Source organism: Muscardinus avellanarius, assembly GCF_963383645.1.
Source record: "Muscardinus avellanarius genome assembly, chromosome: 12".
NCBI classification, from domain to species: domain Eukaryota; kingdom Metazoa; phylum Chordata; class Mammalia; order Rodentia; family Gliridae; genus Muscardinus; species Muscardinus avellanarius.
In genome coordinates, this window is record NC_137798.1 from 49,411,318 (window position 1) to 49,437,386 (window position 26,069).

Sequence of the window (26,069 nt, forward strand, 5' to 3'; positions counted from 1 at the left end):
ATATGTGAGAAATGTTTCATTGGATATAATATGCATACACATGTGTATGTATGTGTAAAAACAATAAATGTTATCTACTATTGAAAAAATATAAAATTATTAATAATCATTTTTACAATCAGCCTTTTATGCATTCATCTAATCTTTATTGAGCATAAAATTAGGCAATCATATACATATATAATGACTAAACAACTTTAAAAATCAGTTCTTAAATTTTAAGTTTTTTTGCCTCAAACTATACATTTTTTTAAGTTTTTGTGTGTGTGGTGGTAATGGGGTTCCTGGAAACCCTTCTACCTCTGGGCTACACTCCCAGACCTATTTTATCTTTTATTTGGAAACAGGGTTTCTTAAGCCAGTGCGAATGGCTTCGAACCTGCGCAATCCTCCTGTCTCTGCCTCTCAACCGTGGGGATTACAAGCGTGTGCCACCACGCCCAGCCATTTTTAGAATTTTTAACAAATAATTTTTAACAAATAAACTATTTCTTCTGAAATCTGAATATCTAGATAATTAAAGCAAAAGTGATTACTTTTTTACTTTTATGTAATTTATTTAGATTTGGTTAATCACCTTAACCTTCACAATTTTTCTTTAGTATATTATATACCACATCAAAAGCTGTAAGAATTTATTTATTTGATAAATTGTGGGTATTTAGGCTAAAATGTGTAGATTCACATATCATCAAAGCCGCCCTCTGCATTTACTGTCAAAATTAGGCAATGCCAAGTCTCTACTCTGATACAGAATGTTCTTCAGAATGATTATTTCTCCTTCCTGACCTGTGAAAGAGCCTGCTTTCACAAGAACAATAGAAGGCTAATGTTGAGCTAAAACTATAGAGTAGAGGCCAGAGACTACTCAGCCATTATCTTCTACACTTTGTGATATGTAGAAAGATCCAGCAATATTATACAGTTTCCTAGACTCAACTTCTCATGTGAGTTCACTCTGATAAATACACAGATGTCATAATGATGGAGTGTGGAGTGGAGCAAAACCCACAGAGGTTAATTGCCTAACTAGATTTTGATTATTTTTTTCCTTTGAAGAGAGAAAGAGAAAGCACTTCATTTTGTTACACTTCAGGCTAAGTGCCATGATTTAAAGGCTTTTGCTTTTTCTTAAGTGACAGATATTAGAAGAGAGAGTGTGCATTTAATAGTATCATTATATTCTCCCTGTTGTATATCTAAGATGTAATCATGGAAAATTTGAAACTAATAACACACTCCAAGTCTTAAAATAACTTGCAATAACAGATAATACTTTCCATTCCTGAATGAGTATAAATGAGGAAATCATGACTACATGATGTGCTTTATAATCTCATGCTGTTTCCCTAATCTATCGTAACTCCAATAGCCTTAAGTAAAAGTGAGACATGATGATTTTTATGTTGGCATAAAAGCTTCTCACCCAAATGAAGCATCCCTCCCTTAGAACTATCAGGCAAGGGTGCTATAACTCCTAAATGATGAAAATGGTTAATGTTTACAACAGTGAAGAACCAAAATCAATAGATGCTACAAATAGATAGGGTAAATTACAATGGTTGCCATATGCTGTGGAACTGGCTGCATGCTTACAAGGAAGCAGCTCATTGGATCAATAAGAAAAACTAGAGAATTACATTTTAATTTGGCAGATAATTACTTTTTACTTAACTTTAGTCCCATGTAGCAAAAATAAAACTCTGTATTAATTATAAAAATTAAGAAGAAAATAAGAAAATTGAGAGGAAGCATTTTTTCCTTTTATAGATTATGGATAAAATTTTTAAATTTTCATAGTAGAATCAAGAATTAACATTGCACACTTTTGACTAAGTGACTGAGTTCTATTCTACACATAAAAGCTTAATCTAGAGGTAGGAAGGAAGGCATTAGTGTATTTTAGAATCTTCTAGAAATGCAACTTACAAATTACTTAGCTGCAATTGAGAATGTATTTTATAGTAAATAAATGTATTCCACTAAACTTTGATGTTAGAAAATATAATGCCACTTGAAATAATTTCTTATAAAATTTAACTTCTTAGACTTCTATACTGATTAGTAATACTGCTTTAAAACCTCATGGTTAGCTGGGTGTGGTGGTGCACGCTTGTAATCCCCACACTTGGGAAGCAGAGACAGGAGGATCACGCAGGTTCGAAGCCAGCCGCACTGGCTTAAGAGACCCTGTTTCCAAATAAAAATATAAAATAGGTCTGGGAGTGTAGCCCAGAGGTAGAAGGGTTCCATCCCCAGTACCATAAAAATAAACAAATAAATAAATAAATAAATAAAACCTCATGGTTATATAAAGAATTGAAGAGGAAGGAAAAAAAATCATCAATAGCTAATTTTCTGTTTTATCTCTAAAGCCAAAAATACTCTCTAGTATTCATCACCCACTATAATAAGATTTATTAATAGGGTAATAATTATTTATAAATGATTATTGACATTTATTAACCATCTATGTGCTAGCATTATGTTAAAGACTGCATAATTATCTCATTTGCCACATTAATCTTTGAGACAGATAAAGTTATTATTCCCAGTATATATATTTATTAGCTGTTTTATTATAAACAAATTACTTTATTGCACTAATCTTTACTTTCTTCACTTGGAATGTGGGAACACTAATTCTGTCTTCTGCTTTTTAAAGTATAAGAATAGACTGTCTGAAATAGGAGGAACACAGGTTTCAGGCCAGCCCCAAAACCTTAGCAAGTGTCTGTTATAAATTTATAAAAAAATGAAATAAAAATGGCAAGAGGTATAACTCAGAGAAAGAATCCCTTTGAGTTCAATCCTCAGAACCATATATAAATAAATAAATAAACAAATAAATAAATAAATGGTTTTTCTCTTCCTCTGGAAATGACACGCATTGTCTCTTGACTGTGTATTTCTTGGTTTACCCCATAACTTTTCCCTCTCAAGAGGATCAGCATTCTCCATTACAAGTGTACTTCTTGCCTTACCCAAAAATATGTTTCACTCAAGACATTCTGTATTATCCCTTGAATATATGTCTGCTTTCCTAAATTAATATCCATGAAAAAAATTTAAAGGATAATAACTTGATCTAAAGTTAAAACCAAAACATGTCAGTTTAATATGCAGATGGATAACTAAATTGTGGTCCAGCCAGACTATAAAATATTTTTCAGTGCTAAAGAGAAATGAGTTATCGAGACCTGATAAGACACAGAGGAATTTTAAATACACATCACCAAGTGATAGAAGCCAAGCTGGAAAGGTTACATTCTTGATTATTCCAACTAAATGTCTATTGTAAATTGTGTGTTATAAACGTACATATGCATGCATGAGTATAATAATCTAATTTCATTGTCTTTGAGAAGATGCTCAGGAGCCCTATTGCTGGGTCATATGGCAGTTCCATTCCCAAGCTTCTGAGAAACCTCCACACTAATTTTCAAAGTGGTTGTTCTAGTTTTCCATTCTTTCAACAGTATAGTAGGGTCCCAATTTCCCCATGTTCTCACCAGCATTTATTGATTTTTGTGTTCTTGATGACTGCCATCCTAACTGGAGTGAGAGAGAAGCTCTGTGTCATATTGATTTTCATTTCTCTAATTGCTAAAGATGAACATTTTTGTATGTATTTTCACCATTTGCATTTATTCTTTTGAAAAATGTCTATTCACTTAGGGTATAGCATAGGAGATCTTTACCATCTATCCATCACACAAAGGTCTAATATGTAGAATATACAAAGAACTCAAAAAGCTTTTCACCTGAATTTCTAGAACCTTGTTCTAGAACTCTGTTGTACCAGAGTTCTTTTTTCTTTCCCCTGTGAACTTTAAAACTTATATTTGGTAAGAGGTGGGAGAGAGATATAAAGGACCAGAGCTCTCCTGCTTCAACCAAGGAAAGAGAAGAGAGTGCAAAGGAGGATGATTGTGAGCCATCACTCTCAGTACCTTGGGCTATATTCACTAGGATTATCTAGATCAACAGATGACAGCCACTGTCCATCTCACCAGCCAGGGAATTCCACTTGCCTGCTCTAGCAAGAGGCACTGGTGTGGGGGCAGGTGCCAGGCTCTCTACTATTAGGGTATGAGATCACATGATAGAAAATGCTCTTGAAGCCAAGTGTGGTGGCTCGTGCTTGTAATCCTGGAATTTGAAAGGTTGAGACAGGAGGATAGTGGCTTGCGGACAGCTTCAGCTACTTAGTGAGGCTCTTTGCAACTCAGTGAGACCCTGTTGCAAAAATAGAGAATAAAAAAGATAGGACTGGGGGTGTAGCTCAAAGGTAGAATGCCCCTGGGTTCCATCCCTAGTACTAGTCTCAAGGAGGTGAGAGGGGAGAAGGAAAGGTAGCCAAATTTTTCAATGGGTGAATGGACCACAAAACTTTGGTACAGACACACAATGGAATTTATTCAGCCATAAAGAAGAACAAAATTAGACCATTTGCAGGAAAATGGATGAAATTCAACACTACTGGACTGAGTACACCCTGTCCCAAAGAACAAATAGATGTATGTTTTCTCTTAAATGTTGAAGATAAAGAGATATTTGGCAATAAGGGCACCAGCAATTATCTGAGCACAGACTCCAGAGGAATAACTGAGTGTGATTAGGGAAGGGGTGGCAAAGACATTAAGAATGCAATAGTAAAAATAATGTTATGAAAGTATGCAAAATTTCCACTTCCAACCTCAAAGACTGAGAGAGTGAAGGGAGGACCCAGTGGGGAGGGCAACAAGAGTTGTGTGCATGTATTTTTCTAATATTTTGTATACCAATATGATATAAAATTATATTGCACCCAATTTAAAAAAAGAAAAAAAATTAGGAGGTGATCAGTATTCAAAACATTTATATTTTTTATTTCTTTTTTTACATGGCTAATTCTTAGTTGCTCTATAACTCAGAAAAAAATAGGAGTCTTTAGCATATTCTCAAGCCTCATGTCAAGGAAATGTTTTCTTACTTTTAAAGTCAATACAGCTGGGCGTGGTGGCCCACGCTTGTAATCCCCGCGCTTGGAGGCAGAGACAGGAGGATCACAGAGGCTCGAAGCCAGCCGCGCTGGCTTAAGAGACCCTGTTTCCAAATAAAAAAGTATAAAAATAGGTCTGGGAGTGTACCTCGGAGGTAGAAAGGCTTCCAGGAACCCCAGTACCACCAAAACAAACAAACAAACAAAAAAAACCAAAAAGAAAAATATTTAAATCTACATAAAATTATAAAACAAATCTTTATATATAGATATATATGTAGACATATCTACATATATACGTATATGTATTTATTTTAGGAAAAATTTTCATAGTCCTTTATGAATGGAAATATCACAAATACTCTTTGTAATGAGATGGGCTGACCAAAAGTGGTAATCTAACTAGAAGGATAAAGTGCTCTTATTCTGCCCTTCCTGGATACTTAACTGAACCAAAATAATGTATGGAGGGAGGCTTATCATTATAGTAAATGAAATGGAGGAGAGCAAGTGAAGCAGAGTTCAAGACAGCAGGAAATAAAAGGCACAGAGAACTATTGAGCCAGAAAGGGGAATTGAAACAGACCTGATGTAGCACTAATCATTAGTGAGTGAAGTAATGAACTAGTGAAGAGATGGGGTTTTAGTTATGGCCCAACAAATGGAAATGAGAAATTTCCAGATGTTCCATATGGTCTGTAATTCAAATGCTTTTTGCCTCCAGGTCAGAATTTTAAAACAGATAGCAGATGTAGAAAAGACTCAGAATTTCATGCACATACCATGATGGCTAGCTTTCAAAATCTCAGGGCTTGCATGTAAACTCGTCACATAAGATGTAGGTGCTTAAAATAAAGCCCATCAGACCCCAGGCAGAATTCCAGTTGAGAAAAAAAAAGTTTCAGGTTAATAATAGCTTTCTTTCTACATCCCAATTCAAATTGTACAAAACAGCGTTAGAGATTTTAAAAGAATGGCACCAATTCAGGAGCAATGGGGTTCAAAAGAACCTTTTTTTTTTTTTTTTGTCAAATGGCCTCTTTGCTAAAGAAAATAATTTAAACCAAACACCTTGATACTGGGAGATTAATTCTGCATACAATTGATTACAATGTCCATCTTATCAAAGGGTCAATTTTATCCTGAAGGAAACAAATTTTCTCTATATTTATAATTAAATTCTCATAATTCTTTATAGCACAAAATTACTAAATTTTCAGGAACAAAACTTAAATCACTGATTACACTGCTGCAAAGTCCTAGGTGGTACATCAACAAGACGTAGATATGAACTCTTCCTCTCTGTAGTTTAAAATTAAATAGAATAATAAGTGTTCCTAAATAAATTGTCAAAATCGAATGGCCAGAGACCTCTAGACACTAAGTCTATATGAAGATTCTGAGAGTAGAGCAATATTTGTGTCTGATGAGATGAATAAAAGAAGCCTCAATGAAAAAGCCTCAGTTCCATTGAGCCATAAAAGAGTATGGGGAGTTATGCCATGTAGTGATTCTCAGTACAGAGCTGAGCCAGACATCGACACTTGCCATGTTACTCAACCTCTTTATGCCTTCAAGTCCTGAATCTGCAAAACTAAATTCAAATTACCCATATCACAGGATTCTTTCAAAGAAAAAAAAAATAACACATCTGAAATGCTTTCCTAATGCACAGAGTATAGCATAGAAGAAGCTCCTCTCTCTCCACATGGCACGGCTTAGAACAAAATAAATGGGTGTTTTGTCCCACTTCTGTCCTGTAAGAGAAGGGTTAGAAGAAAGGCTTTTATTCTGTTTTCTACTTATCACTAATGCTCCCTATGGATTAGGATTGATAGACAAAGTTGAAATAAAGACACCTGATTCTGCAGGACCCAGATTTCTCATTCTTCTTCCTCTTGCTTTCAGGTGATGGTCAAGAGGTAAAATAGTTTCTCCATTCTACTCCTGTTTCTGGGAAATCCAGACCCGTACTTGCCCTATCAATTTAGTGGAGGTGTATGGAATCTGATACAGAGGAACATGCTTGTCTTCCAAGTTATTTGGGAGGTGGAGTCAGGAGGATCAAAAATCCCAGGCCAGCCAGGGCAATTTAGTGAGATGCGGAATCAAGATAAAAAATAAAAAATAAATTGGGAATATAGCTCAGTGGCTAAGTGCCCTTGGATTCAATCTGCCATACAGGAAAACAAACGTATAAGCAAGCCAACAATGTCTGTGGGGAAGGTTGCAGTCTTTCAGACTAGCTTCCAGGTTAGGTATGAGGTTTGTGTAGTGACGTCCCTAGATCTGAGAAGGAAATAGCAATATGAAGGCTTCTTTGGCTTTGGGATGGAATATTTTTCTCCAAACCATTTTTTTGCTGTATTTTTCACAGAGCATTTTGTCTAGATTTCTAGTGGACTACAAGTTAATGAAGAGGAGGGATATGACTAACTGACACCTTCATGAACCTAAATTCTCATTTGATACCTTGGGAAAAATGAAAATATTTACGTGGATGTGAGCTCACAAAGTACAGAATCTAAATTGGAAAGAGGAAGACTTGCACAGTCATGTAAGAAGAGTGCTCTTCATAGTGGAAAATCGAGAAAATCCTCAACTTATGTGCCTGTCTGCTCTCCATTGAAGGACAAAATATGATGGTTTTTATCCTTTATTCTTTCATACTTTTAAAATACATATAAGATTAAAACATTCAGGTTTCCTTTTTCTTTCTGTACATTTTTCTAAATGTTTTGAGAGTTTTGTATAAATGCATACTGTGAAATTTCTTATCTTTCATTTAGATAGCCTTGAAAAACATAAAATCACCAAGGAAAAGATAACTTCTGCTACAAATAGGGCCTTTTGTAAACACTGCTAGATGTTTATATCAACTATCAGAATCATTAAAAAATCAGCACAGAAGCCACCGCACCATTTGTGTAAGGAACATTATAATACATCAATAAGCTGGGCCCCCTGAGCTCACCTATAGAATGTACTGTCCCTCCACTAAAGCGCTAATTGCCTATATCTGAGGCCAAAAGTCCTGAATCTCTATTCATGCATATCATATTCTCCTCCTTGTTAGCAGCTGAGAATGAGTGCTTCCTAAAATTGTGTGCTGCAGGCACTTATCTTGCCTCAAACTAATTCTAGCCCTGCTTAGTCAACTTGTTGAAAAACCCGTTAGGCATGAAATGAAGCATTTGTGTTAGCTTTTATCGATTTTTTTATTGCCCTTGGCTCTCTAGGTGAAACTTAATCTTCACCCCCAATTACTGATGTTCAGGTAGAACTTGCATATGAATACCTCACCAAGGTCAGGGTCAGTGGAAATATTCTAAATAGAACACTTTATTTTCAGTACTGTAAAAGGGGATAGGCTCTCTTTCTCATTTTAAAAGAATTATGTTACTATTTAAAGCTATAGATTGCATTATATACCCTAGCAACTGAGAGTAGAAATCTAAATAATCCTACATATACATAAGAGATGAGTTTGCTACATCAGGATTAGCCCACATAAATAAATCTGGCTTAAAGTCAAATAACATAAGGTTCTATCATTACTTTGACATGTTTCTTTAGCGTATAATTGGTTCTCTTTTATCTAATAAGCTCTCTCTGCCAACAAAAGACATACCCATTTGAGTAGAGAAGAGAGATATCAGCAAGATGGTGAATGCATCATTTTTTCCCTTTCAGAAACATTACTTTTAACAACCACTTAAGATACATTCATAATAACCAAGAAATACAGGTAATGAATTACACAAATTAAATAGATCGCAAAAGTAATAAAAGGTATACTGAAGAGAACAGAAGAGTTTGGGTTTTTTTGTTTTTGTTTTTGTTTTTTTGTTTCTATATCACCACTCTCCAAAGCCTATGAAAAACATGTGAAAAAACAACAACCACTTTATGGAAGAAAAATCAAGTGAGCCCCTTACTTTGTCTAGGACTCCAGTGCAAAGCCTACTCCAGTGAATTCCATACCCATTTCATTCTGACTTCTGAAGCCCCAGGCTTCAGGCTCACCCAGGTGCCAGTCAGGTCTTTGTAACATCAAGCCTCAGGCTAGCCTCTGAAGACCCATGCTATAGATTCATCCTAATACCAGCCCAGTTTCTGAAGTTTCAGGATTTGTCCTGACTCTGTGGACACAAGTTCCAAGAATGTCTAATTTAGCACCAGCTGAATTCCATTGCCTGTGTTTCCAGGCAGGCCCTTTCAGACCTAAGCTTCAAGCCTAGCCAACGCCAGTCCAACCCAGTGGCACCAGATACAAGTCCTTTACCTATGTTCACAATCTACAGTCTGTCCTCATCACAGACCAAGGATGTAGGTCCACACACATGGTCCTAAGCACAATGTTTTTGCTATGTAACTAGAGTCACACATTCCCATATGGAACCAAGCTCCAAAACCACCTGATTGGTCCCAGGCACCAGCACCATCTCTGTAGACTAAGACTCCAAGCCAGCTCATATGTACATATGCATAAGGTACCACCATCTACTAGAATATCAGGCATCAAGTAATCCCATACAAGAACTGCAGAAAAATTCCCACTCTGGGCCATACCTGTCAGTTCTCCCAGTGTCTCTGGATGGGCAGACTGATGAATTCATTCCCATGATGAATTCAGTCTATAAACACAAAAGGATGACAGTCTATAAACACAAAATAATGTGACAGCGTCTTCAAATGTACCAAGGTCACAAAGCTTATAAACAATAAAAAATGATACTACCAAAATAAAAACAATAAAAGTCATCTTGAAAAACAAAAAACTACAAACTACCTGACAAATTTAAACAATCATGTTAGAGAAGACAGTGTGCTACAAGAGAATATAGACAACTAAGCAAAATCAAGGAAATAATATATAAACAATGAGAAAGAAACCATGAAAAGAAAGCAAATGGAAATTCTAAAGTTGAAAAACTCAGTGACTGAATTTAAATATTTAGTGGAGTACTTTAACAGCTAAACAAGTAGAAGAAATCAATAAGTTAAAAATAATTCATTTAAAATTATCTAGATAGAGAAAAAGAAGAAAAATATGAAAAGAGTGAAGAAACCTTCAAAATTTCTTCTATAAGACATCATAAAAAGAACCATTCATATACTATGAAAGTTAAATAAAGAGCAAAGAGAAAATATAAAAATGTTTTTAAAGAATGACAGAATTTATTCCAAATCATAGAGTGAAAAGAATATTCAGATCCATGAACCCAAAAGAATATCAAATTAATTAGACATATAAAATTTTCACCAAGACATGATAATCAAATTCCCAAAAGTAAAAAGTGAAAGAACTCTGTAAACATCAGTAAAAAAATAATTGATCACATAAAAGGGAAACCCTCTTAAGACTATAAGTAGATTCCTCAGCACAAGTTTTGTACAACAGTAGAAAGAACTATGAGATATTCAAAATAATGAAAGGTTAAAAAATTGCCATACAAGAATATACTACCTAGAAAAGATTTCCTTCAGAAACAAAGTAGAGGTATGGCCAGGCATGGCGGCGCACGCTTGTAATCCCCATGCTTGGGAGGTGGAGACAGGAGGATCGCGCAGGTTCAAAGCCAGCTGCGCTGCCTTAAAAGACCCTGTTTCCAAATAAAAAATATAACATAAGATAGGTCTGGGAGTGTAGCCCAGAGGTAGAAGGGCTTCCAGAAACCCCAGTACCACCAAAAAAAATTTTTTAAAGTAGAGATATGGTTATTCTTGGACAAACAAGCCTGAAAAGTCCATCAACACTAGTACTGTCTTACCAGAAATGCTATAAGAATTTCTTCAAGTTAAAGTTAAAGGATGCTAACACGAAAACATATGAAAGTTTAAAATTTGGTATAAAAGGAAAAATGTAGTCAAATTCAGAATGCACTTATAATGGTAGTGCATGAGTCACATTTAACGCTGGTTTAAAAGTTAAAACTTATAAATATTAAAAATAACCATAGTTACAATAATTGTTAAAATATATACAATGCAAAAATATAAATTAAATTATTAAGATCATAAAATGTAGGGGAAAAGAAGTTGAATAGAAGAGTTTTTCTATATTAATTAAATTATTATTAGTTTAAAATAAGTTTTTATAGATGTAAGAGGTTTTATACAAAACTCATGACAATTACAAAGGGAAAATCTTTTACTAGATACACAAAAGATAAAAAATTTTAAAAAATCATAAAATACTACTAAAAATCACCAAATCACAAAGAAATATAATAGTAGAAAAAGAAAAAAGTTAACTTTAATAAGTCAGAAATCAATTAACAAAATAGCAATAATAACCGCTTAGAATATGAATGGATTCAACTCTCCAATCAAAATACATCGTGGCTGAATAAGTGGAGGAATAGATAACAATTTCCATCTACATGCTGCCTATAAGAAACTTGTTTTATCTTTAAGGACATACATAGACTGAACATTAAGGGATAGGAAAAAATATTTTATGTAATTGGTAACTAAAAGAGAGCAGGGAAGGTTATATCCACAAAGATAAAAGAGACTTTAATGCAAAAACTCTGAGAGAAAAATAGGTTACTTTTAGTGATAAAAGGGTCATGGTAATATGAAAATTATTAACATATATGCACCCAATATTGGAACACCCACATTTAAGTAAAATATCAACAGAACTGAATGGGGAAACAATAACACGATAGTGGGAGACTTTTTTGTGGCCTACTTTGAAGACCAGCAAAAGACAAAACAAAAACTTGAATAATACTGTAGATACAATAGACCTGATAGACATACACAGAAAATTCCATCCAATTGTAATGAAATACAGTTTCTTTTCAACATGTGGAATATTTTATTAGATATGAAAAATGTGTTGATCACAAAACAATTCTTAAAAAATTTAAAAAGACTGAAATCATACCAAATGTTTTCTGATTATAATGACATACAGAATTAGAAATAGTAGGAGTATGTAATAATCATAATTCTTCAAAATGCAGGAAGCTTATTCTCTAGTTACAAATAAATATGTCATCATCTTACTCTAAGACCCTGAATGAGTCTTTTAACAATACCAGGTCTTCTTGTCTTCATTTATTATTAGATGATGAAGGAAATAAATTAAATGACCTCTGGTTCATTATTGCTTATCAATCTATTAAAAAATCTACAATTTCTAAAATTTAAGAATAAAATATCTTTTCCCACCATTTCTGTTTATATATTCCTTAAAGTTTCATTTAATACAAGAAAGTTAGCTGCTATCTCTTTTATTATACTTTAGAAGTTTAAATAGAGTTATATGTCAATTATGTCATCACTCATATAGCTAAGAATAATTATAAAATGTTATAACTTTAAACCCTATTCACAACACTTAAACTGCAGGGAGAAGTATGAGGTATGAATATGAAAGGTATGCTATACTTTAAAAAATTATGTGTTGAGCTATAGTTCAGCTCTGGAATGTCCTCGAAAGGATCATATGTTACCAGTTTGTCACTACTGAGACACAGCAGAATCTTTAAGAGAGGGAGACTATTGGAAGCTCTTAATTAATGCTGTTCTTTTTTTCTTCCTTATTTCTGCCAGGAAGTGACTGGCTTTCTCTTCCAGAATCTGTCCACTATGATATGCTGTCTTCCTACAGAACCAAAAGCAATGTAATCAACTGACCACATAATGAAACCTCCAGAACTGTGAAACAAAATAAACCTTTTCTGTTTATTAGTTGACTATTTCAAATATTTGCTATGGCAAAATAGAAATCTGACTAACACCTGGTGTATTGTTAATTACCTCATTATACACACATTTCAGGCTACCTCTTAAATGAAATTCTGCTTTCACAGCTGTTAGTGACTTTCCAGTAAAATAAATTATATGTTTTTTTCAATGTTTCTAATTAGTGATTCTTCTATATAGGTTCTTAAACTTGTGAAATTAAATTAAAATTTTTTATCTTTTTTTCTTTTTATCTTATCTATTACTCTATAAAGTCTTAACATTAGGTATTACTATAAAATAAATAAATGGCTTTATAATATTTGATCCTGTTAATGGATCAATATTTATTTGTTTTCCATGAAAATCCCTCTCAATATATCAATTGTCAAACAATACTATAGTGAATAGCCCTACAAGCCTCTGTCTTTATTTATTATACATGTAGTCTCTACTCCAATTTTTATGGGGTCCTCTTCATCCTCCAAAATCTCCCTAGCAGTCTCTACATCCACCTTGATAACCACATTCTGCCCCTTTCAATTTTTCTTTCACAAAGCAGTTCCAAAAACACAATCCATATTGTCAGACTTAGATATAAATATGACTTCACTCCTCTGGTACCATTTTCTGTATTAGTGAGCATTTTCACAGATATAATCTTAAAAACTGACCACATAACTTAGAGGAAGGGTGATTTACTTTCTCATGGTTTCAGTTCATGTGAGACCAGGGACCATGGATCGCAGGTCATAGCAGTGGTGGCAAGTGAGAAAAAAAGCACAAGTCTTTTGCTCCTCACAACATGGAGGCTGGAAGCAAGAGAGAGAAGGAACCATATATAATCCCTAATATAACAAACCTCCTGAGACCCACCTTCTCCAGCCATACCTACTAGTATTGGCCACCACCAGATAAATCCATTACAATTGTATCTCGACCCTCATGACTCAATTATATCAACTCCAAACATCAATTTATGAGCTCTTCAAGAGCTATTCTATATCTAACTAAAACAAGACCTGAACTTATAAAACTACTAAAATAAAACATAATAAAAAAAAACCCAGAACATTGATATAGGTGAGGAACTTTTGATATGACTGCTAGAGAACAGGTAACTAAAAAAAATCAGATAAAACAGGGTGGCATTGAACGAAAGAGTCCCTGTAAAGTAAAAGAAACAGCTAACAAACTGGAAAAACGCAAACAATGGGAGCAAAGACAAATTATACCTCTAGAGGGGATATCTGAAATAAAAAAGAGAATACAAACAGCATAATACAAAAAATATCTTGATTAAAAATGTGCAAGGAATGTGAAGACATCTCTCAATGAATACATGTAAATAATGCTCAGCACCACTTATCATTAGAAAAATGCAAAGTAAAGCCACACTGAGGTATAATTTCCCATATTTGAGAATGTCATTTGTTAAAAAGACAAAAATAGTGCTTCACAGAATACAAAAAAAGAAATTCTCATATAATATTGGTATGATTGTAAATTAGTGTAGCTGTCATGAAAATAGTATGGGGTTTCTTAAAAATAATCTAAGCTAGAACTACCAGGCATATATATACATATACATATATACAAATACATATACATACATACGCGTATGTATACATATGTACGTATGTATATATCCAACGCAAATAAAATCAGTATGTCAAGTGGATATATTCAGTTCAATGTTTATTGTAGCATTTTTCATAAAACTAAGATGTAGAAACAACCCAAGTACATATATACTTAGGTACTTATCAGTGGATGAATGAATAAAAAATGTGATATATATATACACAAGAGAATACTATTCAGCTTTATAAAGAGAATAAATCTTATTTTTATAATTTGCTTAGAAAAAATTACCATAAAATTATATATTTCTTTGTGATCTTTCAATCATTAGTCCTTTTTCCTTATATTTTAGTATTTTATATATCTATACTTAGATGTTTTTATGATTTTACTTGGCTAGTATATATCTCTTCTCTATAAGTGGATTATTTTAAATTTTAAAAAATATTTATACTAGCTTCATGTTTTCTTAATCTATGTTAAAATTTAAATTATCTATTAGTCTTCTATTCAACAATGTAGCATTGCTGCTAAAGTTACCAATAAGGTAACGTTGTTGCTAAACTTGATATCCTCTTTCTCCCTTTTATTCTTTATGGTACAAAAATGAGAATTATAAAACCAGTTCACCCTATCTATTTTATTGCAAATCTCCTCTTTTACTAAATATTAATGACAATTGCATTACTTTTTCTTTAACAATTTAATTTTAACTTCAGATCTTTACTATGATCTGAAAAGTGCCACTCCCAGTCCAAAAAATCAGTGTCCTTTCTTATATTAAACACCAACTGGCAAGCTGAGCATGGTGGCACACGCTTGTAATCCCAGCATTCAGGAGGCTAAGACCAGAGGATTGCGGCTCGCGGACAGCCTCAGCTACTTAGTGAGGCCCTTTGCAACTTAGTGAGACCCTGTCTCAAAATAAAGAACAAAAAACAGGGCAGGTAGTATAGCTCGGAGGTAGAATGCCCCTGGGTTCCATCCCCAGACCCACAAAAAAAAAAAAAAAACCCAAACACCACCTGGCAAAAATGAGTTTGTCAATTCCACGTCTATACCAAGGATTAAAGCAAACTACAGGAAAAAGTTACCATCTGTTTATGTTCATGTTTGCACTATCAGCTCTAATCATCATGTTGTTTAAGTATATGTAACCTGCTTTTAGTTTAATAGTTATGATATATTATTTTGAACTCCTAATATTTCAAATTCAAGTGAAAAATTTGATAAATCAAACATAATTTCAGAAACCTCATCTTCACAAGTAACCTGAATTGTCATTATCTTTAAAGATTCATATCTGTAATTAAAGCATGATATGTAATTAAAGCAATCAATTTTTATACAACTGAATTACAAATAAAAATAAAATTCCTGAATCAAATCAATGATTTTCCTAACTATAATATAAGTAAAAAGATGTTCAAGTAAAATTTAGAAATTAAATATCAAGGAAAGTTAAAGTTAGAAGTTACTTTTGCAAAGAACCAGGGCCTCCAAGACCCTCACCAGACACTTTGAGGACCATTCTGGAGACAGTTGTTTTTCTAAATAGGTCACACTTTGCAAAGCTCTATGTCATGAATGCTATTCCACATTTCTGCTTAACGTACATCCAATATAGAGCTCATGATGGATGAGCTAAATATTTCTTCACAGAGGTGTGAGTTTACAGAACCAATACTATTAGAACCCAACACATGATAAAGATATTGTTACTCCCAGTTATGACACTATCTTTTTATATTTAATTTTAAGAAACAGAGCATTAATATGGTAACACAGACTGAAGTACAAATTTACCTTGGATACAGAGAAAAATAAAGAAAAAAATATTTAGGTTATATGTGATATTTTCTGTCTCCCAATATTACCCAGGAAGATAATTAAGAACTTCTAGTGCTTACTAGTTAGACTTTCAGAAAATCCACTCACACTGGATGTAAAATTCAAAGAACAGTTTTGTAAACAAATTTTACTTTTTGTGTGTTTATGTTTGTGTTGGTGGAAAGAATTGGCACACAAAATTTCCCATTATACCTTCTTCTCAAAGGTAGTTTGTTGCCTTGTAAAAATAGCTGTGGTTGGATTTTATCAAGAAAGGTCTAAAACAAAGCAACAACAACAAACTGATAATAGAACTGATGTAAGATCAACATGATATAATATTGCATTTTTTAATAAAAAGAAAAGTTGTAATTCCATTTCAACTCTACCTTATTTGTGTACTTCTTAAATCTTTGTAATGAAAAAGATAATTTATTAAATTAGATGCTATAATTTTACAAAAATAGAAAATTATGGCATCAGACATTAATAAAAATATGAATTTGTCAATTTTTTAGATATTTTATTTGATGTGACTATTATAATAAATTCATGTGTTATATGTTATAATTATATTAATATGAGGAATAAGAAAATAAAATTGCATATATGCCTAACAAGATAACATAGCCTTTGGGTATTTAAATATTTCAATGACAAAAACTAAAACTTATGTAGATTTCATCAGCAATTCTCTGAAAATGTATGTTTTTATTGTGTTGGTATGTGAGCTGGTTATGAAATATTTACCACATACTGCTGTAGATGCCAGATGGTGGGTGCTATATATAACTCTTCATAAGATTACATGCATAGTAAAAGTATTTCTCTCTAGTGATGTTTTATACAGTTTTTTTTTTTTTTTTTTGCCTCTCTTGATTAGATCTAGTTCCCAAATTCCAGCAGGAATCTGATGCTGTTATTTAAATTTCTTTCCACCTCAACAGCCTTTTCTGGGTATCTACCCAAAAGAATGGAAACCAAACTATTAAACAAATGCACGCATAACTATGGTCATAGCCACATAATTCACAATTGCCAAACTATGGAACTAGCCAAGATGTCTAAAAAAAATCAAATGCTCTTCCTAATATGTGGAAGCTAAGGAAGAAAAACGTCATAGGAAATACTCTAGATGAGGAAGGAGAAACCATAGATGAGCAAATAAGGTAACCTAACTAACTGAGGGGAATGGGAGGTATAAAGAGAGAAATTCCCTAATGTATATGATGTATATTCACAGAAATACCAAAGTCAATCACTAAGTCAAACATGAAAAAGCAGGCGAAAAGAAATGGGGAGAGAATTGGGTAAGGACTAAAGGAATGATGTTTGCATATGCCTCTACCATGTTGTATAACTACAATGCATCAATAAAAAAAAAACTTAAAAAAATACCCACAACTGAAATTATATTGGTAATACACTTTTCAAAGTACTGAATTTTTTTTTCAAAAATTAAATATTTTGGTTCTTTTTTTCTTTTTTCTTTTTTTTCTGTGGGTCAGGGGATGGAACCCAGGGGCATTTGATTTCTGAGCTAAACACACTGCCCTATTTTTTATTCTTTATTTTGAAACAGGATCTCACTAAGTTGTGGAGGACCTCACTAAGTAGCTGAGGCTGTCTGTGAACCACTATCCTTTGGTCTCAACCTACTGAAAGCTGGGATTACAGGTGTGGGCCAGGACTTAAATCTTTTCTACTACAAAGGAAATAGCCAACTAAGTTATCTTGGTCAACATTCTCACTGCTATAATCAAAAAAGACTAACCACACAACCTAGAGAAAAGATGATTTTTTTGCTCACAGTTTTCTAGATTTAGGGCCCATGCCATGAGAGGCTGGGTTCTATGGAGCTCAGTTCAAGGCAGCCAAAAGCAGAGAGAGAAGGAGAGCACTAAGCTCTGCTCTCACATATTGGAAGCCATGGAGGCCAGGAGCAGAGAGCCAGCAAGGGGAGAGAACAATACATAATCCCCAAGAACCCCTCCTTAGCAATCAAGCCACTTTTCAATATTAGTACCTTGTTCTGTGAGGGCTAAGGGACATTCTGAATCTAAATCAGTATAAAAGTAAAGAAATAACCTTCAAAATGAGAAAAAAAAATTGCCAACAATTCATCTGATAAAGAATTAAGAACCAGAAATAATAAAAAATTACAACTTAATAACAAATAACAATCTAATTAAGCACTGAGAAAATATTGTTTAGATATTTCTCCAAAAAAAGATATAAATGGCCAATATGAATATATCATTAGAGAAAAGCAAATTATAATCACAATGTGATATTAACTTATAACTGTTAGGATGGTTGTTTTAAAAGAGATAAGTGTTTGGTGAGGATTCAGAGAAAAGAAAAACTTTTTACACTGTTAATGAAAATGGAAATAAATATAGCCACTACTCCTATTTTACCATTATCCTATATATACAAGACATAGAATGTGTATTCCATACCTAATGGCTATTATCAAAAATCACTATCTTGAAATAGCATCTTCACTGTTTTGCTCATACCAGCTATCTTTTTCATAGTAATAACATGGAGGGAAACTAATGTTCATTACCAGATGAATAGATAAAGATAATGTAGTGTATACATCAATGAATCATGATTAAAATTTCAAAGGAAAATTCTGCTCTTTGTGAAAACATGGATAAACCTAGAAGACATGTTAAACTAGATAAGTCATACAAAAAATAAATACTGCATTGCATCACTACAATGAATATACAGTAGTTTGTCTCATACAACCAGATTGAAACATAGCCAGAGACTATCAGGAGTCTGGAAAAGTTTCTAGGGCAAAAAATTTTAGTTATAAAAGATAAATTCATCCTAGAGATCTACAATTCAGTATAGTACTTAGAATTTGCAAGACTGTATTGCATACTTTAGATTTTACTAATAGGGCAGATTTAAGTGTTTTATCATACAACAATAATAATGATAATGATAATAACAATAAACACAGTTTGTAAGTAAAATTTTGGAGGTAATGGATAGGCTTATAGAAGAGATCAGTGTTTTCATTTTTGTATACTTATATCTGAATCACCAAGATGTATGCATTAATTATGGATGGCATTTATTATTTATTTATTTATTTATTCATGTGGCATTAGAGATGGAACCCAAGGGCATTCTAACTTCAAGCTATACCCCTTTTATATTTTTTATTCTTTATTTTATAATAAGGTCTCACTAAGTTGTGGAAGGCCTCACTAAGTAGCTGAGGCTGACCACTAACCTGGTTTTTCCTGTCTCCGCCTCCCAAGTACTGGGATTACAAGCATTTGTTTGTTTGTTAAGCCAAAATAGGATTTATTAGAATGATCGGAGAATGTCTTACACCCAGAGGAGTGTGAGATGGAGTGTTCAAGTCTTTTTATGGACAGAATTTTGTAAAATACAAAACAGAAACCTGAAAGAAGAGGAGGAATTTTCAGAACACCATTCAGTAAAATGCAAGTCATTGTAGCAGCTTAATTGAGAAAACCTATTGCTTGATAGATTCTTTGGTAAAGGATATATTAAATATAGTTCTCAAAAGCTGGTAGGTAGAATTCGAGGATGCTGTTTGATTAGTTGTGTGTTTTTATTTTATGTTGGTAAGTTTAGCGGCTATATCATAGAGAGTTTAATTTAAATATAATATATTTCAGAATATTGGAAAATCTGGCATAAGGTAAACTTTAAATATAATTTAGAGTAATTTTATCTTGGATCTTAAACCCCAGAGTAGAAAATTTGCTATATTTGCAGCAGCTGCAACAAGTAATGAGTATTCTTTAAAAGTCTATTATAAGGTGATTTCTTCCTAACTGTACTATGGGAAAAAGATTCAGGCAACTGTTTATGAAACAAGACTGAAGAAGAAAAAAGTAATTAATGGGAGACTGCTCAGTTAAGAGACTATTTCAAGTTTTTTAACCTTTCTGAAAGCTAAACACCATTTCTATGAAAAATAACAGCCTTATAGCATTCCTATAAAATTAAATAATATATGAAAAGTAAAAGAAGGCACAGAATAAACAGTAGCTTTTGCCATTATTACAAATTATATAAATTTGGAAAGTCTTATAAAGTTTGAAAGCAATTTTTTTTACAAAACAGTAGTATTATCTGAAGGTTGTTAAAAGGCAAAATAAAATAACATTTATAACCAGTGTGACAGTGCTCTTGTGTATCCCAATACTGGGAAGTTAAGACAGAAGGATAATGGGTTCTAATCCAGGCTCAGAAACTTAGTGATATTCCTAGCAACCTAGCAAGATTCTGTTTCAAAAAAGAATTTAAAAGACAGTTGTGTATGTAGCTAAGAAGTATAATGTTCCTGGATTCAATCTTCAGTAACACACACACACATACACATACACACACACACACACACACACACACACACGAATTTGTTACCAATTTTGTAAGCAATGAAGTTCTACATAAATATGATACTTCATGTATTTGATTTTTAGTCTTGGAATGGTTAAGAAGAAAAGTGCTGTTATAGGAAAAATGTACTGAATACTGGTAGTAGGGAAAGGGCAATAATTTGAAGTGGAGGAGCCAAGGTTAAGATAATGTGGGTTTTTTTTTTTTTGGTTGAAATGTTCAACTAAAGAATATAAAATTTTTCTCGAACCACAGAAAAGAAAGAGATCTAGATTCAGGAGTTATCCACAAGTGCATTATTTTAAGTGTTAGAAACAGTTTCAAGTGAGGGTGGAGTAGATAAAAGGTTTACAAATTAAAAGGAAAGTATAAATATTTACTCTATTTGGGGATGAAATTGTCAAGAGTAGCTTCTAGAGAAGTCTTCAATGAGATAGAACAATTGCTAACGTTCAGTAGTTCCATATGTAACAGAGTGGTTCATATGTACATACCAGGAAATCTCTGTATACTTACCGCACACCACACAGGGATGCAGTTAACAAAATATTCACTACCCACTTGGGAAGACAAACATAAAAACAATTATCCCATTCTGATGTATGCACACTAACTGAAGTAAGTGTTCTGCATTTGGTGATAGAAGGATGGGCAAGTGCCTAATCTTCTAAGAAAGTCTGAGAAGGTACAAGAGAAAGCAAACTAAGAGTACTTAGATCTGTATTCTTTGCTCTTCGTGACAATAGAGAGGGTACTTAGGAAAAGGGGTCCACACAGGTAGAGAGAATTTCACATGCTGACAGAAAAGAATGAGAGAGGGCAGGCAGTGTTTGGAGCAGTATGTAGTTTGGGAAGTCTGTGTGAGATTAAATAAAGAAAAGCAAAAAACAGAAATATTTTCAAAAAGAAATTGCAGTGTCTATTGAAAATACATTAGAATTGGTGGTGGCTGTGCATGCCTAAAATATCAGTATTTGAGAAGCTGAGATAGGAGGATCATAGATATCAGAGGCCAGTCTTAGTAATTTAGCAAAATGCTCGTAAATTTAGTGAGACTCTGTTTCAAAATTTAAAAAAAAAGGAAGGGGGAGAGGGATGGGGTGTGGCTCAGAAGTAGAATAACTCAATCTCCAGTACCAAAAAATAAAAACTAAAATTAAATGTAAAAAGTCTATCAGACTTGTTAAATAACAGTAATAAAAATAGCCACTGAAAACCAGGTATGGTAGCACATGCCAATAGTCCCAGTATTTGGGAGGCTGAAACAGAAGGATTATATAATTGAGACCAAAGTGTAGTAACTTAGACCCTGCTTCAAAATAAAAATAACAAAAGGGCTAGCATTTTAATTGAGTGGCAGAATTATCCTAGGTTTAACCTCCAGTGCCTTAAAAACGAAATAGCTATTTAGTGAATAGTTACTCAGTGGTAAGCATGTTAATGCCACACAGTAAATTGCATATAATCCTCACAGCTCTATGATGGCCCTACAATCCCATTTCAAAGATAAAAACAGAGGCATTGAGTGTATAACAGGAATTATCCATTACTGAGTGTTGCCTACAATTAGGTGTTACAAATTCAAAAGCACCTCTACTTACTTATATAGTGTGTAGACATTTTCAGGTAAAAACTGAAAAGACCAATTTTAAAATAGGAAAAATCAGAGAGCCTGCATTTTAAGTGATGGGGTAGTGAAAAAGAAAACAAAAACTGTCCTTGTAAATTGAATCTTTTCTAGCTAAAACTATCTGAATGAAATAAAAATATATTATAAAGATAAGTTATCACAAATAAACAAAAGAGGGTTATATAAAAATATTCACCCCTTTATCTGTAAACACACAGAGGCATCAGCTTGGCCCACAGATCCATGGAAAGCTGTAGGCTACCCCTGGACCCTACAAGGTTTTGTATTCCCTACTCAACTCTAGTAAAAATTTAAAAGAAAAGACCGTCAAGGAGAAATACTATTTTTTTTTCCAGAAAAATCAAGTGTCCAGAAATACTTGAAAATCCTTGCTGGCACATTCTGTTTTCATGGGATACTGGGACACCATTAATAGTTTGCCAACTGCACTATGGGAGGTATGTTTCTCCCTTTTGTTTGAATCATTAGTGCTTGGTTTATTTAAATCAGATATCATTGTCCTGTTCTTTGTACTACACCTACAATATATTGATAAGCCGGTGTGTTATAATTCTCAACCTCATTCAAAAATTTTTACAAGGAATATTTCTTCAAATAACTACTTTGCATGCAATAGCCTTACAAACATAAGGTATATTATATGAATAACATAATGGGTATATGACATTGTAATTCCAGTACTTAGGAGGCTGAGACAGGAAGATCACAGGTTCAAGACAGCCTTGGCAAGTAACAAGATTCTCATCACCCTAAGTAGACTATTTTAAGATGAAAATAAAAAATATAGGACTGAAGGTATAGTTCAAAAGTAGAATGCTGGATGCAATCCCCAGTACCACAAAACAAAACAAAAAATCTAATATTTTCTATAGCCTTGTATTTTTTCTGTTATTACAAGCTAAACAATGAAAGCCATGCTTATCACAAGCAAGTCACCTTCAGTGATGTCTATGTAATTAAAAGGATGTTGCCAACACTAACTTTTTAGGGAGTGCTTCTAGAAACTGAAAAAAGCATGTCAACACTGAGAAATGAGGGAAGGAAGCATATGAATGGCTTTGGGATATGGGTCTAGAAAGCTTATCTCCCTCATCAAAAATAAAAAGCCACAGAAATATTTTAGAGCTAGTAATTAACCTGCTGCTGAATTTGGCATTGACTATCCTCAACACGTTCTTTTTCCTCAGACATCTAATGGAAACTGTCCATGAAGAATGCTCATTTTCTGCTGGGTAAGACACTGTGAGAGTGGATGATTTCACAGTTCACCAGAAGGATTATATCACTTTCCTTTTTGGAAGAAGTCCAGACTTCATCACGAAGGTGCATCACATCGTTACACTGCAGAAAGCAACATATGGCACAATGTCTCTAAACAGCCAGAAATGTACTTGCTGCTAAAAACCTCAGTTGTGAGATAAACAATTCTTGTTCAGTGTATGCAAAGTTCAAAGTATAAGAAATCAACAAATTTTGAAAGCATTAAGTAATATATAAATATGTTTTATAAACATGCTGTAATACAAATACAATGTGTAATTTTCTTTAGTTGGTAAAGAATATTGGAGACAGTATAGGTTAAAAGTGATCACAAAGACTACCAATGAAGTTAAGTCTGAGTAGTACTTTTAAAGGGTTTGCTGTAACCATAAGCTCAGGTGCATTTTAAAAAGTAAGGTTGATTATGTAAAACAAGACTATCTATACAGTAACACTAATAGAAACAATGAGTGCACCATTGGCTGTTATTGCTGAGTTATTGATATAGCATTATTATTATTATTAGCTACATTAACTATTCTTTTGACAATCAAGTATCAAAAGCTGACAGTCAGTTACAGATAGGCACCGCGCACTTGAAAGATTAATGAACTTAAGCGGGATGGTTCTGTTCTTGTCTTTAGGTTTGCTGTTAGAAATGATGTATCTATTGCCCCACAGTACCTAGAGCTGCAATGTGATTTGGCTTCCAAATGGCTGGAAATGTTCTGTTACAGATGCAATAGTATCACAAAAAAGGTCAATAGCATCTTGCCACATATTCATTAAACTCTACTTTTTCTTTAAAGAAATTTATAATTGTGAAGTCAAAATTGTGTGGTTTTCCAAATATTGAGAAAACGTAATGCATATATTTCTCTTTCTCATAAATATTAGCAATGTAGTTAATATAATAGGGTGGTATATCAACTTAAAGAATATGGTAAATGATACTAATTTCCCAAGAAGCTAAATTAAAATGAGTAATGCCATATATTGGCACCTTAATTTCATTTGATGTGATTTTCTATCATATAACATAATTATTGGCTCTATGTAAATGCTGACACTAACATTGCCTTCTCTTTTGTTACAGTTAAATGTCACAGGATTTGCTTTATGTAGATATTACTGGTGGCATAATCTTAAAATCTGAATAAAAGTATCTAGTAAAGAATTCTACATATACTAAGAATTTTTTAGACATTGCAACTTATGACCTTCTGAATCTACATATTGTTTAACAACAAAGAGATATGCAAAAAATATGACATGCAAATGTAAACTGTACATTCTTTACTATGTGTTCAAATTCCACTAGAAACCTACATTTCCCTCAAGATAGGTTTGTTTTTTTATTTTTTATTTTTTTATTTTTTTTTTTTTTGCGGGTCTGGGGGTGGAACCCAGCAGCATTCGACCTCCGAGCTACACACCTCCTGCCCTATTTTTTATTCTTTATTTTGAAACCGGGTCTCATTGAGTTGGAGAGGGCCTCACTAAGTAGCTGAGGCTGACCATGAACCACGATCCTCCAGGTCTCAGCCTCCCGAATGCTGGGATTACAAGCGTGCGCCGCCATGCCCAGCTCAAGATAGTATTTTAATGAACCAAAAAATATTAAACCAAAGAAAAATTTCTCTCTTTCATAGTAAGGTTAATGACATTTCTGTACATTTTTTTACAATTTTTATTGGTACATTATAGTCTGTACATTGTTTTTAAGTCATGTAAAGGCCTGTTATCCTGTGATATTATTTCCCATGTAGGATACTAAAGCAACAAAAATAACAACTTTATACTCACACACATATATAATCTATTAATTTAATAGTGGACTTTAACTTAATTTTTTTGTGTGGTACTGGAAATGGAACCCAGGGGCATTCTACTTCTGAGCTATACCCCCAGCCCTATTTTTTATTCTTTATTTTGAAACACGGTCTCACTGAGTTTCAAAGAGTCTCACTAAGTAGTAGCTGATGCTGTCCTTGAACCACAATCCTCCTGTTTCAGCCTCCCAAATGCTGGGATTACAAGCATGTGCTACCACACCTGGCTGACTATAACTTAAAATTATATAATTGAATAAAGATTTCATACTTCTAGTAGCTTTTTCTTACGTTTAGTTATGGTGCTATTTGGTTGCCTTTATGAATGTGACCTTATTTTAACTGAACAGTAGAAAGTAAGATAAATTATACTCTAAAACACACACACACACACACACACACACACACACAATAGCAGGCAGCACTGCTTAAAGATTAATAAATGATCTCGATATAGCACTTCAACTGCCTACAGCCTAAAAATATCTTTCCTATGGTACTTTTCAGGCAGTCCCTGAGGGACCAATAAACCAGGAGCACTAGACAGATCTGAACTTATCTATCACAGCTTTGATTGTGCTCCTGTGCGTTATATGTTTCTTCTTAAAAGTATCTAATTTACTTCCTGTTCAGAGTATTCGTTACTTGAAGCAAAGGACACCAGAAGTAAATAAAACTTTTAAAACACATATTGTAAAGAGAATTCATTCCATTTTTCTTTTTTTATGTATTGAAACCCCAAACTATATATTGTTCTACAGATGTTATTTTTATACCTCTTCAATTTTTGCCAGATGTAAACCACACATTTCTGTGTTTCACCTCCTAG